The sequence below is a fragment of the Protopterus annectens genome, chromosome 1.part1 (genome assembly GCF_019279795.1).
Source record: "Protopterus annectens isolate FY-2018-M chromosome 1.part1, PAN1.0, whole genome shotgun sequence".
Lineage (NCBI taxonomy): Eukaryota > Metazoa > Chordata > Ceratodontiformes > Protopteridae > Protopterus > Protopterus annectens.
This window is the reverse complement of record NC_056726.1, coordinates 1,891,009,891-1,891,023,930: the sequence shown is the minus strand read 5'-3', so window position 1 is coordinate 1,891,023,930 and position 14,040 is coordinate 1,891,009,891.

Sequence of the window (14,040 nt, the reverse complement as noted above, 5' to 3'; positions counted from 1 at the left end):
CACCTATTACAAGTGTATCAGGTGTGTTGTTTAGCCTTAAGGGCTGTGACTGTTCGGCACACTGGCTTTTGAGCTATGTGTTGCACGTGTTTTGTTTTGGGGTAGCAGTTGCTTGGGTGTCTGCTTTGGAGGTCTCTGCTGCTTAGGCAGATTTTTATTTAGAGCCTACGAGTATGTTTTTGTGTGTTTATGTGTTTGGTTTGCTGTCATAGTAGGTCTATGTGAGACTGGAATTGTAGTGAGTGTGGTTTCCTTCTCCTCCTGACTGGTTATGCCAGTACTGAGTTGAGAGAGTTAGCCTCCAGTTTGGCTATATGGTTGCATCTCTCACATGTGTTGGAATTTGTTGGGAGGAGGAGATGGTTGTCTGTGTACATGAGGCAGTTGTAACATTGCCTCAAGATTCCCAGATTCACCAGCTGGACCAGAGAGGAGATTGACAACTGACCTTTGGACATGCTAGAATAGTATTGGGAATTCCGTTATAATTGAAAAAAGGGCCAATGGGGAACATGGTACTCAAGTGGAGTTTGTGAGGGTGTACTGCTTTTAATTTTTAGTGCTGACTTAGTGAGCAAGTGCCAGGTAACTTAAATGCAATGTGTTTCAGGTAACTTAAATGCAAAAATGACAAACAGTAACTTTCTTTCAAGTGAAACAAGGAAATAAGTACAGTAAGCAATGCAGATATCACTAGGGATCCACAGAAGCACTGAAAAGCTGTGTTTTAGGTGGAATTAGTGTTTCAGGGTAATAACAAGCAATCAACAAGCATACAAACAAAGCTAGATTCAGCAGGCCTGGATCTAGTCTATGCTACAGCAAACAAGGTGTACCAATTTCAGAAAGAAACAGTTCAAATATGCAGGCACTATAAGCCTTTAACCAGAAATTCCCAGCTCAGAAGGGCAGAGTCCAGCCTCTCCTCCCACAAGAGTGCAGACCACAAACCTTCTTAATCTAAAATAACTGGTCTGAAGCCCAAGTGCTTAAACCAGAACTAATACACTTTTAGAATAACAGACACTGAGCCCTCAATCTGCAGTTCCCAACTTAGAAGGATGTAAGCTACCTGTCCTGCCACCACAGTGCAGGCCACAAACCTTCCTAATGTAAATCAACTGGTCTGAAGCCCAAGTGCTTAATCCAAAAGACTTAGAATGATAGCTACACTTTAATCAAGTTACTACCAAGCAGTAGTAAATACAATTGAATACTTTAAATAATGCCTGGATTAGTGCTCAAGTTATGCAAACAAAGCTAGATTCAGCAGGCCTGGATCTAGTCTATGCTACAGCAAACAAGGTGTACCAATTTCAGTAAGAAGCAGTTCAAATATGCAGGCACTATAAGCCTTTAACCAGAAATTCCCAGCTCAGAAGGGCAGAGTCCAGCCTCTCCTCCCACAAGAGTGCAGACCATGAACCCTCTTAATGTAAAATAACTGGCCTGAAGCCCAAGTGCTTAAACCAGAATTAATACACTTTTAGAATAACAGACACTGAGCCCTCAATCAGCAGTTCCCAACTTAGAAGGATGTAAGCTACCTGTTCTGCCACTACAGTGCAGACCACAAACCTTCTTAATGTAAAATAACTGGTCTGAAGCCCAATTGCTTAAACTAAATGGCTTAGAATGAGTTACACCAAGCAGTAATAAATACAATTGAGTACTTTTAAGATGACACAAAAGCAAAATAAAGTATGAAGAAACACAAATACAGTAAAAGCAGATCATTTTTTTTATTTTTTTTAAGTGGAAAGAGAGAAAGGAAAGAGAGAAAGGAGTAGCAGAAACTAAGCTGATTGGCCTTCTCAAATGTTCTCCCTATACTGGGTAGAATGAGGTAATGACACTAGACTGGCAGGAGGGTCCCAGATCAAATTTACACTAGGGGCGGGCAACTGCAACGCCACCAACTATAAAAACACTATACCAACAGGGAGGGAGGGTGAGAAACAAACTGCAGAAATGTTTCTCACAGCTGAAAAGCAGCAGTGAGCCTTTAAATGAAAGTTTTAAACAGCTAAAGGAGCCTCTAGAAAAAAGAGTTTAACTGCAACAAATTATCAGAAACAAACAACCCAACAGATGCTTAATAAAAGTGGACAATTTCCAGTTAATACCTCACACACAGTGAAACTAGCTAGAAAAGTACACAGTACACAAAGTGCTATAAATAACAAAGAAATAAAGAACAAAATAAACAAAAAATGGGATACTTAATGTTATATATCACAGCTCTGAGTTTCCTCAGTGTCTTTACTTCGATCAGCTCAGTGTAAAATGGCAGATCACTCACAACTGAACTTCTTAGGTAACAGAAAGTTGAAAGCTGAGACAGCTTTTAAGAAAGAAATCTCAAAAGAACCAATGAGGTGCTTAGTCTAAGCTGCAGTCCAGGTGACCTCAGTCAGCCAATGACCTCAAACAATTCTCTCTCACTGAAATGCCTGATGGCTTTGGCTAAACCAAGATGTCCCTGAATATGTGCTTAGACACACAGCCTCCACAAACACTTGGCCCAAATACAAGCCTGAATATGGAAATGCTACAAATATCCCCACTACTTAGAACAAACTGCAGAAATGTTTCTCACAGCTGAAAAGCAGCAGTGAGCCTTTAAATGAAAGTTTAAAACAGTTAAAGGAGCCTCTAGAAAAAAGAGTTTAACTGCAACAAGTTATCAGAAACAAGCAACCCAACAGCTGCTTAATAAAAGTGGACAATTTTCAGTTAATACCTCACACACAGTGAAACTAGCTAGAAAAATACACAGTACACAAGTGCTATAAATAACAAAGAAATAAAGAACAAAATAAACAAAAAACAGGATACTTAATGTTATATATTATAGCTCCGAGTTTCCTCAGTGTCTTTCCTTCGATCAGCTCAGTGTGAAAAATCTCTGATAACATATTGATTTGATCTTTACAAAGATCATTTACAACAAATTATCTACAAGTTAACATACAATGTAAGAAAATGCAACCAGCAATAATGAAGCTTACTGGGCTTGAGGCTTTATAGATACAGAAATGTACAAGGCAGAATATGTAAGCCAAAGTGCATCCTAGCAATAATACTTTTATTTTTAAGTAAAATGCCACTCTGATTTCTGTAAAAAAATCTTCATTAATTCAAAAGATTAAGTGATTCACAAAGAAATAATATACCTATCATGTCTTTTCAGTGGCAGGTTATTAATAGCTATTTTATGTGATGTCCTGAGAAAATGGAAATCTACCCAGAATTCAAAGGACAACAGGAAAAACAGGATTCCAGAGTATCAGCAAACAGTGAGAATCATCATCTTCTTCTTCTCTTCCGGCTGTTCCCATTAGGGGTTACCACAGTGGATCATCTGTTTCCATTTCTTCCTGTCCTCTGCATATTGCTGTGTCACACCAACCATCTGCATGTCCTCTCTCACCACATCCATAAACCTTATCTTGGGCCTTCTTCTTTTCCTCTTACCTGGCAGCTCCATCCTTAGCATCCTTTTCCCAGTATATCCAGCATCCCTCCTCAGCACATGTCCAAACCAACGCAATCTCACCTCTCTGACTTTGTCTCCAAACCCTCCACCCTGAGCTGACCGTCTAATATACTGATTCCTAATCCAGTCCATCCTTGTCACACCCAGTGCAAATCTTAACATCTTTAACTCTGCCACTTCCAGCTCTGACTCCTGCCTTTTAGTCAATGCCACCCTCTCCAACCCATACAACACATCTGGTCTGACTACCCTCTTGTAGACCTTCCCTTTCACTCTTACTGGTACCCGTCTGTCACAAATCACTCCTGGCACTCTTCTCCACCCATTCTACCCTGCCTGTACTCACTTCTTCACCTCTCTTCCACACTCATCATTACTCTGAACTGTTGATCCCAACTACTTAAACTCATCCACCTTCACCAACTCTATTCCCTGCATCCTCACCATTCCTCTATCCTCCCTCTCATTCACACACACATATTCTGTCTTAGTTCTGCTGACCTTCATTCGTCCCCTCTCTAGAGCATATCTCCACCTCTCCAGGGTCTCCTCAACTTGTTCCCTACTCTCACTACAGATCACAATGTCATCTGCAAACATCATAGTCTATGAGGCCTCCTGTCTGAACTCGTCTGTCAACCTATCCATCACCATTGCAAATAAGAAAGGGCTCAAAGCTGATCCTTGATGTAATCCCACCTCCATCTTAAATACATCTGTCACTCCCACTGCAGACTTCACCACTGTCACACTACCCTCGTACATATCCTGTACCACTCTTACATACTTTTCTACCATGCCTGACTTCCTCATACAATACCACAACTCCTCTCTAGGCACCCTATCATATGCTTTTTCCAAGTCCACAAAGACAAAAGACAACTCCTTCTGACCTTCTCTATATTTCTCCATCAACAGTCTCAGAGCAAACATTGCATCTGTAGTGCTCCTTCCCGGCATGACACCATACTGCTGATCACTAATTATCAGCTCCTTTCTTAACCTAGCTTCCACTACTCTTTCCCATAACTTCAAGCTGTGACTGATTAGTTTTATCCCTCTGTAGTTACTACAACTCTGCACATCACCCTTATTCTTAAAAATAGGTACCAAAATATGTTTTCTCCACTCCTCAGGCATCCTCTGACTTTCCAAGATTTCATTAAACAATCTGGTTAAAAACTCCACTGCCTTTTCTCCTAAACACCTCCATGCTTTCACTGGTATGTCATCTGGACCAACAGCCTTTCCATTCTTCATCCTCTTCATAGCTGTCCATTCTTCCTCCTTGCTAATCTGTTTCACTTCCTGATTCACTATCCCCACATCATCCAACCTTCTCTCTTTCTCTCATTCTGTTCATAGGTTCATAGGTAGGTACACAGCCCTGAATTCATCACTAGCCTGAAAACTGAAATATACTAGCTTAGAAAGGTGGGAAACAAGGAAAATTTTAAAAAGTTACAAACATTTTTTTTAAAAAGATAAGGCAAAAACAGTAAAATAAATACACTTAAAATAGCTTTAAACAACTACAAACAGTGCAAAATACACTTAAAACAGCTTTAAGTGACTACAAGCAATCAGAAAAGGCTTTTAAACTAATTACCCAAATAACCAGTAAAAAAAATCTCAAAACTGAGCCCTGTTCCTGTGGTCTTCAATCAGACAAGTTCTAACTGCACACTCCTGCCACTGGGGTGAAAGGGATCCTTCTCCAAAAAAGAAAGCCAGGATTAGTGCTCAAGTTAAACAAACAAAGCTAGATTCAGCAGGCCTGGATCTAGTCTATGCTACAGCAAACAAGGTGCACCAATTTCAGTAAGAAACAGTTCAAATATGCAGGCACTATAAACCTTTAACCAGAAATTCCCAGCTCAGAAGGGCAGAGTCCAGCCTCTCCTCCTACAAGAGTGCAGACCATGAACCTTCTTAATGTAAAATAACTGGCCTGAAGCCCAAGTGCTTAAACCAGAACTAATACAGTTTTAGAATAACAGACACTAAGCCCTCAATCAGCAGTTCCCAACTTAGAAGGATATAAGCTACCTGTCCTGCCACAACAGTGCAGACCACAAATCTTCTTAATGTAAAACAACTGGTCTGAAGCCCAAGTGTGTAAACCAAAAAGCTTAGAATGATAGCTACACTTTAATCAGGTGACTACCAAGCAGTAATAAATACAATTGAATACTTTTAAGAATGCCTGGATTAGTGCTCAAGTTATGCAAACAAAGCTAGATTCATCAGCCCCTCAAAGTACTCTTTCCATCTGCTCAACACACTCTCATCGCTTGTGAGTACATTTCCCTCACTATCCTTTATCACCGTTACCTGCTGCACATCTTTCCCAGCTCAGTCCCTCTGTCTAGCCAATTGGTACAGGTCCTTTTCTCCCTCTTTAGTGTCCAACCTTTCATACAACTCTCCATATGCCATATCCTTAGCCTTCACCACCTCTCTATTTGTCATGCTCCTCATCTCCTTATACTCCTGTCTACTTTCTTTATCTCTCTGACAGTCACACTTCTTCTTTGCCAGCCTCTTCCTCTGTATACTCTCCTGTACTTCCTCATTCTACCACCAGGTCTCCTTGTCCTCCTTCCTCTGTCCAGATGTCACACCAAGCACCTTTCTAGCTGTCTCCCTTACCATCTCTGCTGTAGTTACCCAGATATTTGTTAACTCTTCACTGCCCCCAGTGCCTGTTTTAATTCTTCCCTGAACTCCACCCCACAATCACAATATAGTAAAATACCTTGCAGATGCTGCCTGGTGTCGATAGCTTGCAATTTTCTTTCTCCATTCAGACATACTTTTTTCAAGTCATCTCTCCAAATCAGTCTGTTAACGTCTTTTTTATGAGACTGATCAAACAAATCTCAGATAGCCACCAGTGTCACAATGCATCCAACGTAATTTTTAACTATTTATTTTATTTGTTAACCGAGAAGTTAGATTGCTCCTTGAATGCTTTCCAGGTATGATGCCATACAGCAACAGTTGTTATAAGTATCATGCCAGCTCTGTTAGCACAGTGTGAAAAATCCCTAACAATGACCCAACTTCAGTTAGTTACTGTTTCTGACATGTGGGATAAAGGACTGCCAAGGAGAAGCCTCCATATGTATCTCCATGGGGTGGGATGGGAAGGATGCATTGGTGTGAAAAGATCTCCTAATGGAGACCAGAATACAGAACAGCAGCCAGGTCTTGGTGAGTGGGTGGGATATGGATATCATTATTTAAGGGTCTGGTGTGGTGATGCTACCAGACCACACCTAACATAACCATTCAAATGGACAATTATGGTAGGCAAGCACCTCCTTCAAGAAGTATCTGTGGTACATAGGCCTTCGCTTCTCTTCTCTATGGACTAGCTCACCAGAGGGATGCTATCAACTGCAAAAGAGTACTGGTATCAGGGAGGAAAGATTAAACTGACTGTGCTGCCAGATACAAAGCTCAACCCAAAATACAACCAGTTCAAGGCATATTATTCAATTCTCCAGATTTTCACACAATGTCCAGATTTTTGCCTCATATTTTTATTCTGTTTCTCATAAAATTCTGGTCACTTATTGACATGCACTTGAATTTCAGACTTCATATTCTTCAGAAAATGTATGTCAACACAAATCCTGTTATTATATTATTATATTAGCTATAACACAAATCCTGCTATTCTCTTAGCTTTCTTACATTTATAGGAGCAATATTTAAAATATGCCCCTATTTGTTGGGCCTTTGAACCATTATTATTTAGCATTTGTACAGATTTCTAGTGCTAAATTCTGTGGTGGTACAGCGGTAGCATTGATTCCTCACAACAAGAGGTTCTCCCATTAGTTTCTCAGTTAGTGTGCGGGGAGTGCCTTCTGTGTGGAGTCTGCATGTCATCCCTGTGGGTCAAGTGGTGTTCTGAAAGACATGCATGAATGGGCATGCCTTCATTGAAGGTTGGGCATTGAGCTGGCAACTCGGCACCATGAAAATCTACTGCCAATTCCACTGTGGAGACCCCTAACCGGGAAAAGCTGAAAGACAACAAGAGATTTCTAGTGCTAAGAGGTTGACAAGTATGATTCACGGCACAAAAAAGCAAAAACTTACATTGTGGAGTTCATATAGTATTAGATAGGCAGTATAGATATGAAAAGGATAGCAAGGTAGCAATATAGGAAGAATTTAGTGGGACAAATAAGTTTAAAAGAATGCAGACAGGTATATACTATGTATATAAAAATACAAGCATCAGTAAGCGCTTAGATAATTGATATGCATCTAGTGGAACAGATTAAATTAAAGCAGATAGGTATATACCATGTATACAATATCTATGGACATGTGTAAAACGATTAGTTAAATTAATTTGCATGTATAATGACAAAATTACAGCAATCAAAAGAAAAGTACATCAGACAAAATATCATCAAACTGTTTTATTTATGATCTGTGTTGAAAAGGACTTCTAATAGTTTTTCTTGCCTAACAAGACTACCGCACAGAAATTCTCAAGGAAAAATAATACACACTTCTCTTATTCCTAATTTTCACACAAAGGCAAATCAGATAACATAAACAGAGTTTACCGGACTCTACACACTTTGTTAGCAGATATTCAGCTGTGCATTTTGAATCTCTATCCCCAGGATTCATGAAGCATGGCGCAAGGACGGTGTTAGCCTTGCACTGACCGTGTAGCGTACAGATGGAGCAGCAACACCACATGCATATTAATGAAAGGCGCGCTGCCACAATGGCCACGTGCATAGGAAACGTGCACGAGTACAGGGGGGTGTCCAAGCGCTGCATGGAGGCATGAACATGGCTGCATACGTGCAACCTAAAATGCTGACTAGTACAGCCTGCCTCTAATAGTAATCACTCCTGTCAGTGTCCGTGGATACCGAAATGTATGCAAAGCATACAAGACAGTTTTGCGAACACCAAAATAAAAAGTAAACACAAAGGCACGTAGCTGAATATTGAGTCCCCATCCCTTGAACAAATGATACTTAAAACTCCGTGCCCGTATTCCCTTGTAGTGTCAGTTACATCAAGTGGAAGCAAAACGCATCGTGTTAGCACACCGCCAATTGCTAAGCCTAGCCCAATGGTTAGGGTTACCACCTGTCCAACATTGTGAGGGACAGTCCCCCTCTAGGCAGTTGTGTCCATACCAAAACCATTATAAATGTCAAATGTCCTGCAATTGTAGGACATAATTATGTCCCATATTTTATGAAATAGTCCCATACAATACTTATTTCCATATGTAAAATACTTAAATGTTACAAGAAAGTTGAAACAGAATAAGCAAGTAAACAAAACAGAATAAGCAACTAAACTGTGACAACAATAAGCTTACATTTAGGCATAAAATGAAAGTACTATCCTTTGTACTGACCGTGGGTATGTGTTGGCCTGTAAAATCTGATGTGTGTCCCGAAAATGTCCCATCTTGGTACCCTACCAATGGTCAGAGCATTTGCCCAATATTTGCCCATTCGTGGTCCAAGTCATCCTTATCAGGACGGCCCAAAGATGAACGGGTATTACCCGGGTCTACCTACCATGTCATGAAAGATAAGTATTTGTGTGTACCTATGTGCGTGAAGTACAACATGTGGAAGATCAAAAATGCTAGGGTAGTCCTCGCAACCATATTGGTACCAGAGATATGTAGTGTACGCAATGTGTTCTGTTGACTGTGCCATGGGCCATCAACCAGAGAAGGGATGGATGGTGTCTGTGGAATATGGGGGTGGGGGGTGACGGGCAATGTAATAATTTGCCAAGGGGAGACTGGGTTGGATGCACAATAGGTGAAGTGGAAGTGTATGAGGGAGCAGTGGGTGAATCAGAAAGATAACCAAAGAACAAACATCCACATCTGCTATACAACCTGACAGGCCATATTGTAGAACACAATCCCACAAACATATGAACATTAAAATGTGCGATACACATGTACAGAAACGTTACCGGCACATACCCACATAATGGTCTGGCCTGAACTGAGCCATCCAACCCCAACACACCTGTATATATAATTGAATACCCATCATCCCCTCCACAGCACACCATCCCTCCCTTCCTGAACATCCACCAAAACCACCCATACTCAGGCTGCTAGCTTGGCGCAGCCATATCTGCACATAGTGACCCCTACTCATATCTTGTAGGCAGTCTCACCCTAGGCAGTCTCAGTATTGCAAACTATGTATCCCTTGCATGTATAACCCTACCTCATTTTCGTAAAGCCAAAGGAATCGAGGTCATCGGTCCCCACAATTTTTGGATATCCCTCATGGGATAAGTATCTGTTCTAAACATTAGACTTGGTGTCATGACATGATGTCCAATCCTGTAGACATCTGGACACAAGTTGTATGAGTAGTAGTTGTGTGCAAGACTGCTCAGCCTCCAGCCGGTCCTGCAGAACCTATGACCCTGGATTAAACACCTGACCGTGATGCACGTCTCCCCACATGCATTATCGGGAATATATACCTTATATATATATACATTTATGATCTATGTATATATATATATATATATATATATATATATATATATATATATATATATATATATAAATATATATATATATATATATATATATATATATATATATATATATATGCAGATATGAACAATGAACATGGTCACAATATAGCAGTCATAACGAGTGTGAAGGGAAACAGCAGCAGAACCCCCCGTAATATTTAGTGCTGTTATATATCAGGATGGTCAGAGGTGAGCACACCTCTGCATCCCCAACCACAGGTAGGACGCTAAAAGTGGAACTAACAATGTCCCTGTGCTAAGTCTGACTTTCAACTAGGTACAGGGCAGTCCCAGTCCTTAGTCAGACAAGCCTAAACCCGGACGACCACATGAACACCCTGACAATAAAATACACGCATGTGCCAGGACTATAGAATTTGGAGGTCTGAATATACTTTGAGTGAGTCAACATGCAGCAAGGGTCCAGAGCAGTAGGGAATGGTGCATGTGTAATAGTACGGTTTTCCCAACAGGAAAATGGATGCCTGTTGTGTTAGTGAAGTGTTGAGTTGTGTGTTCGGGTAACTATGAACCATGGGTATACATATAAATGAAGCAGAACACCAATAGTGTAGTGGTTAGAGCATTCGACTATCGAGCAGACGTTGCCGGTTCGACTGCAGCATGCACCATTTATGATGCGTAATCCGTATATGAGCATATCTTTCTAATTTTATGCTGTATAATGATATAATACCAATTAAATGTGAACTGGGGTGACATATCACAGTAAGACTGTAGACGAATTTTGTATGATGTGAATCGGCAGTTAAACAGAAAACCGTAGCTGAAAAGTGTTATTCTCACCCTTTGTCCAATGGCCCTTGTTCCGTCCAGCATCACAATATACCGCATCGGCCAGGCCCGACGCCAGGACCCTACACATCACAATCAATGTGATTTACCACTAAGCCACGGCAGTTATACCTAACATCGATGTTATCACAAACATAGCAGACAACACAATCATTCAACAGTATGATCAAAGTAATTAAATCATATAGATGTGTATGCATGCGTACGTACATACATATATATATATATATATATATATATATATATATATATATATATATATACACACATATAGGGTAACCACCTGTCCCACTTTGCGAGGGACAGTCCCTCTTTGACCAGTTGTGTCCTGTACACTTAGTGTCAAATGGCAGATGTCCTGAGATTTAATGACAAAAATATGTCCTATATCTATGTAATAGTTGGCATAAAACAGTTATTCTGTATCTGAAACACCTAAATGTCATAAGAAATTGAATAAGCAACTAAAATGCTACAAGAATAAGCTGTCAGTTAGGCATAAAAGTGAGGTCCTGTCCTTTGTACTGACTGTGGGTATGTGTCGGCCTGCAAAATCTTGACATTTGTAACAAATAAGTCCCACTTTGGCCATTTGAAAGGGTGGCAACTATATATATATATATATATATATATATATATATATATATATATATATATATATATATTTAGATATACACACACAGAATGAACATGGGAACATGGGAACATGAAAGCAATCATAATGAATGCAAGGGAATATAACTGGCCAGAGGTGGCCAAAATCCCTGCGTCTCTAACCACAAGTAGGATGCTAACAGTAGGATTAACCTTGTCCACATGCAAAATCTGACTTTCAAATGGGTACAGTCCTGTTCCGGTCCCCAGTCGGACAAGCATAAACCCGGATGACCACATGAACACCCTGACAATCAAACACATGTATGTGCCAGGACTATAGGCTTTGGAGGTCTGAATATCCTCGGAGTGAGTCAGCATGCGGCATGGGTCCAGAGCAGTAGGGAATAGGGAATGGCGCTTGTGTAGTAGTGCAGTTTTCCCAACAGGAAAATGGATGCCTGCTGTGCAAGTGAAGTGTTGAGGTGTGCGTTCGGGTAACTATGAACCATGAGTATACATATAAATGAAGCAGAACACCAATAATGTAATGGTTAGCGCATCGACCTAACGAAAAGGCATTCACAGTTCAAGTTAGACTATAGCACATATCATTTTCCTTGTAGAATGAATGTTGATCTGCTGTAAAGCCGACATTTAAACATGTAAAAGTGAACGTTTGTATCGCATGGGACTATAAACCAGATCCTTTCAATCAAAGTGTTACTGTCATAATGAATAAGGCACAAGTAAGCACAAATAAGCGGCAGTAAACATATGTAATGCACAGTAAGCATAGGCGAGTGTGCCTGCGCGGGTGTAAGCAGCTCCCAGCATAGGAAATGTATGTTTGTATGTACAGATGTAATATATATGCACATATATTTATATATATGTATATATATAAATATATATATATATATATATATATATATATATATATATATATATATACATATATATATATATATATATATATATATATATATAGATATATATATATATATTTTTTTTTTTTTTTAGATATATACACACACACACACACATATATATATGTATAGATATATATCTACACACAAAATATACATATATATATATATATATATATATATATATATATATATATATATATGAAGAATGAACGTTGTAACAATAAAGCATACACAAGGGATGTGAAGGGAATCAAGAGCAATTATGGTATTATACAGTGCTTTCAGCGTATGTCATAAAAAGCTGCCCAGGAGTGAGCAGAGCACCGCTACTCACACCAAAGGCAGGGTTTTACCAGTGGGAGTAACATCGTTGAATTGCTAAGTCTACTTTACACACACACGGAATGTAGTCCCATGGTGGGACCACCAAAAATTGTAAAGCGCAAATGGCCGTATTCCATAACCTTAGGAAAGGCACGTATGCGCAAATATATATGGCGGGAGACCCTATTAATACACAAGGTGGGACAAAATGTATGTTGAGCTCCAAACACTCTGGAGAGGGCAATGTGTAAAGGTGTGACATGGCTGCGATAACAAGTGGATAATGGATGTTATGCGTGTAAATTCAACATGGGTGGGGTGTAGGAACTATGGGTATGCAATTATGGGTCCAGTTGTGCCAGGGTTGGATGGCCCGGTTCTAATGGACTGCCCCGTGGAGGTCAGCTAGTTCATAATAGGCATATATGCATACACACATGTAGACAACAATATGTTGAAGTACATTCTCTGTAACACATGCATTTCATTTGTTGACATAAATAATAGGAATGTGCACATACAAACATCGACAGTAGATGGAATAATAGGCTGTGCAGAAGAGGGATGGTTTTAATCACACTGTATCACATTCCAATTACCATTGGTAATCTGTACATGAACATATTGTGACACCTGTCCGCTGTATAACATGCTAAATACCGATTACAAGATAACTGGAGTGAAGTGTCGGTGTCATAATGAATAAGGCACTAGTATACTGGTGAAGCTTATATAAACAGATATGAATATACATGTATGCATACATATTCAGATATATCTGTATATATTAATGTAAATATATATATATATATATATATATATATATATATATATATATATATATATGTTGCAGTAAATATACACATGTATATACCTAGGTTACATTACAGCAGTTACAGGTAACATATGTTCAGACCGGGCATATGTTGGTTGGAGGTCCAATAAACAAACGTCTACCTTCAACCCCCCCCCCAGCTAGGCCAGTGAGACATACAGACACGCAATAAAGGAAAATACACCACTGCTTCCCAGACCACCTGCAGGAAACTACCAGTGGGAGAGATCTACAAGGTCTAAACTTTAAACATGGACAGCAACGTTCCTTGGCGGACACCAAAAATTTTATTCTTCCAGCCAAGGCCAGTAAAGATTGCTGCGACCAGAATGTAGCTGTACACAGAACAGTAGGTTGTGCAAGCCTGATAATACATGGGTTGACACAATGTACCACATGTGTCCCGACAAGGGGAGAGTGGACAGTGTGTAGCGGTGTGTTCATACCCCACCTGGACCCACAGTAAG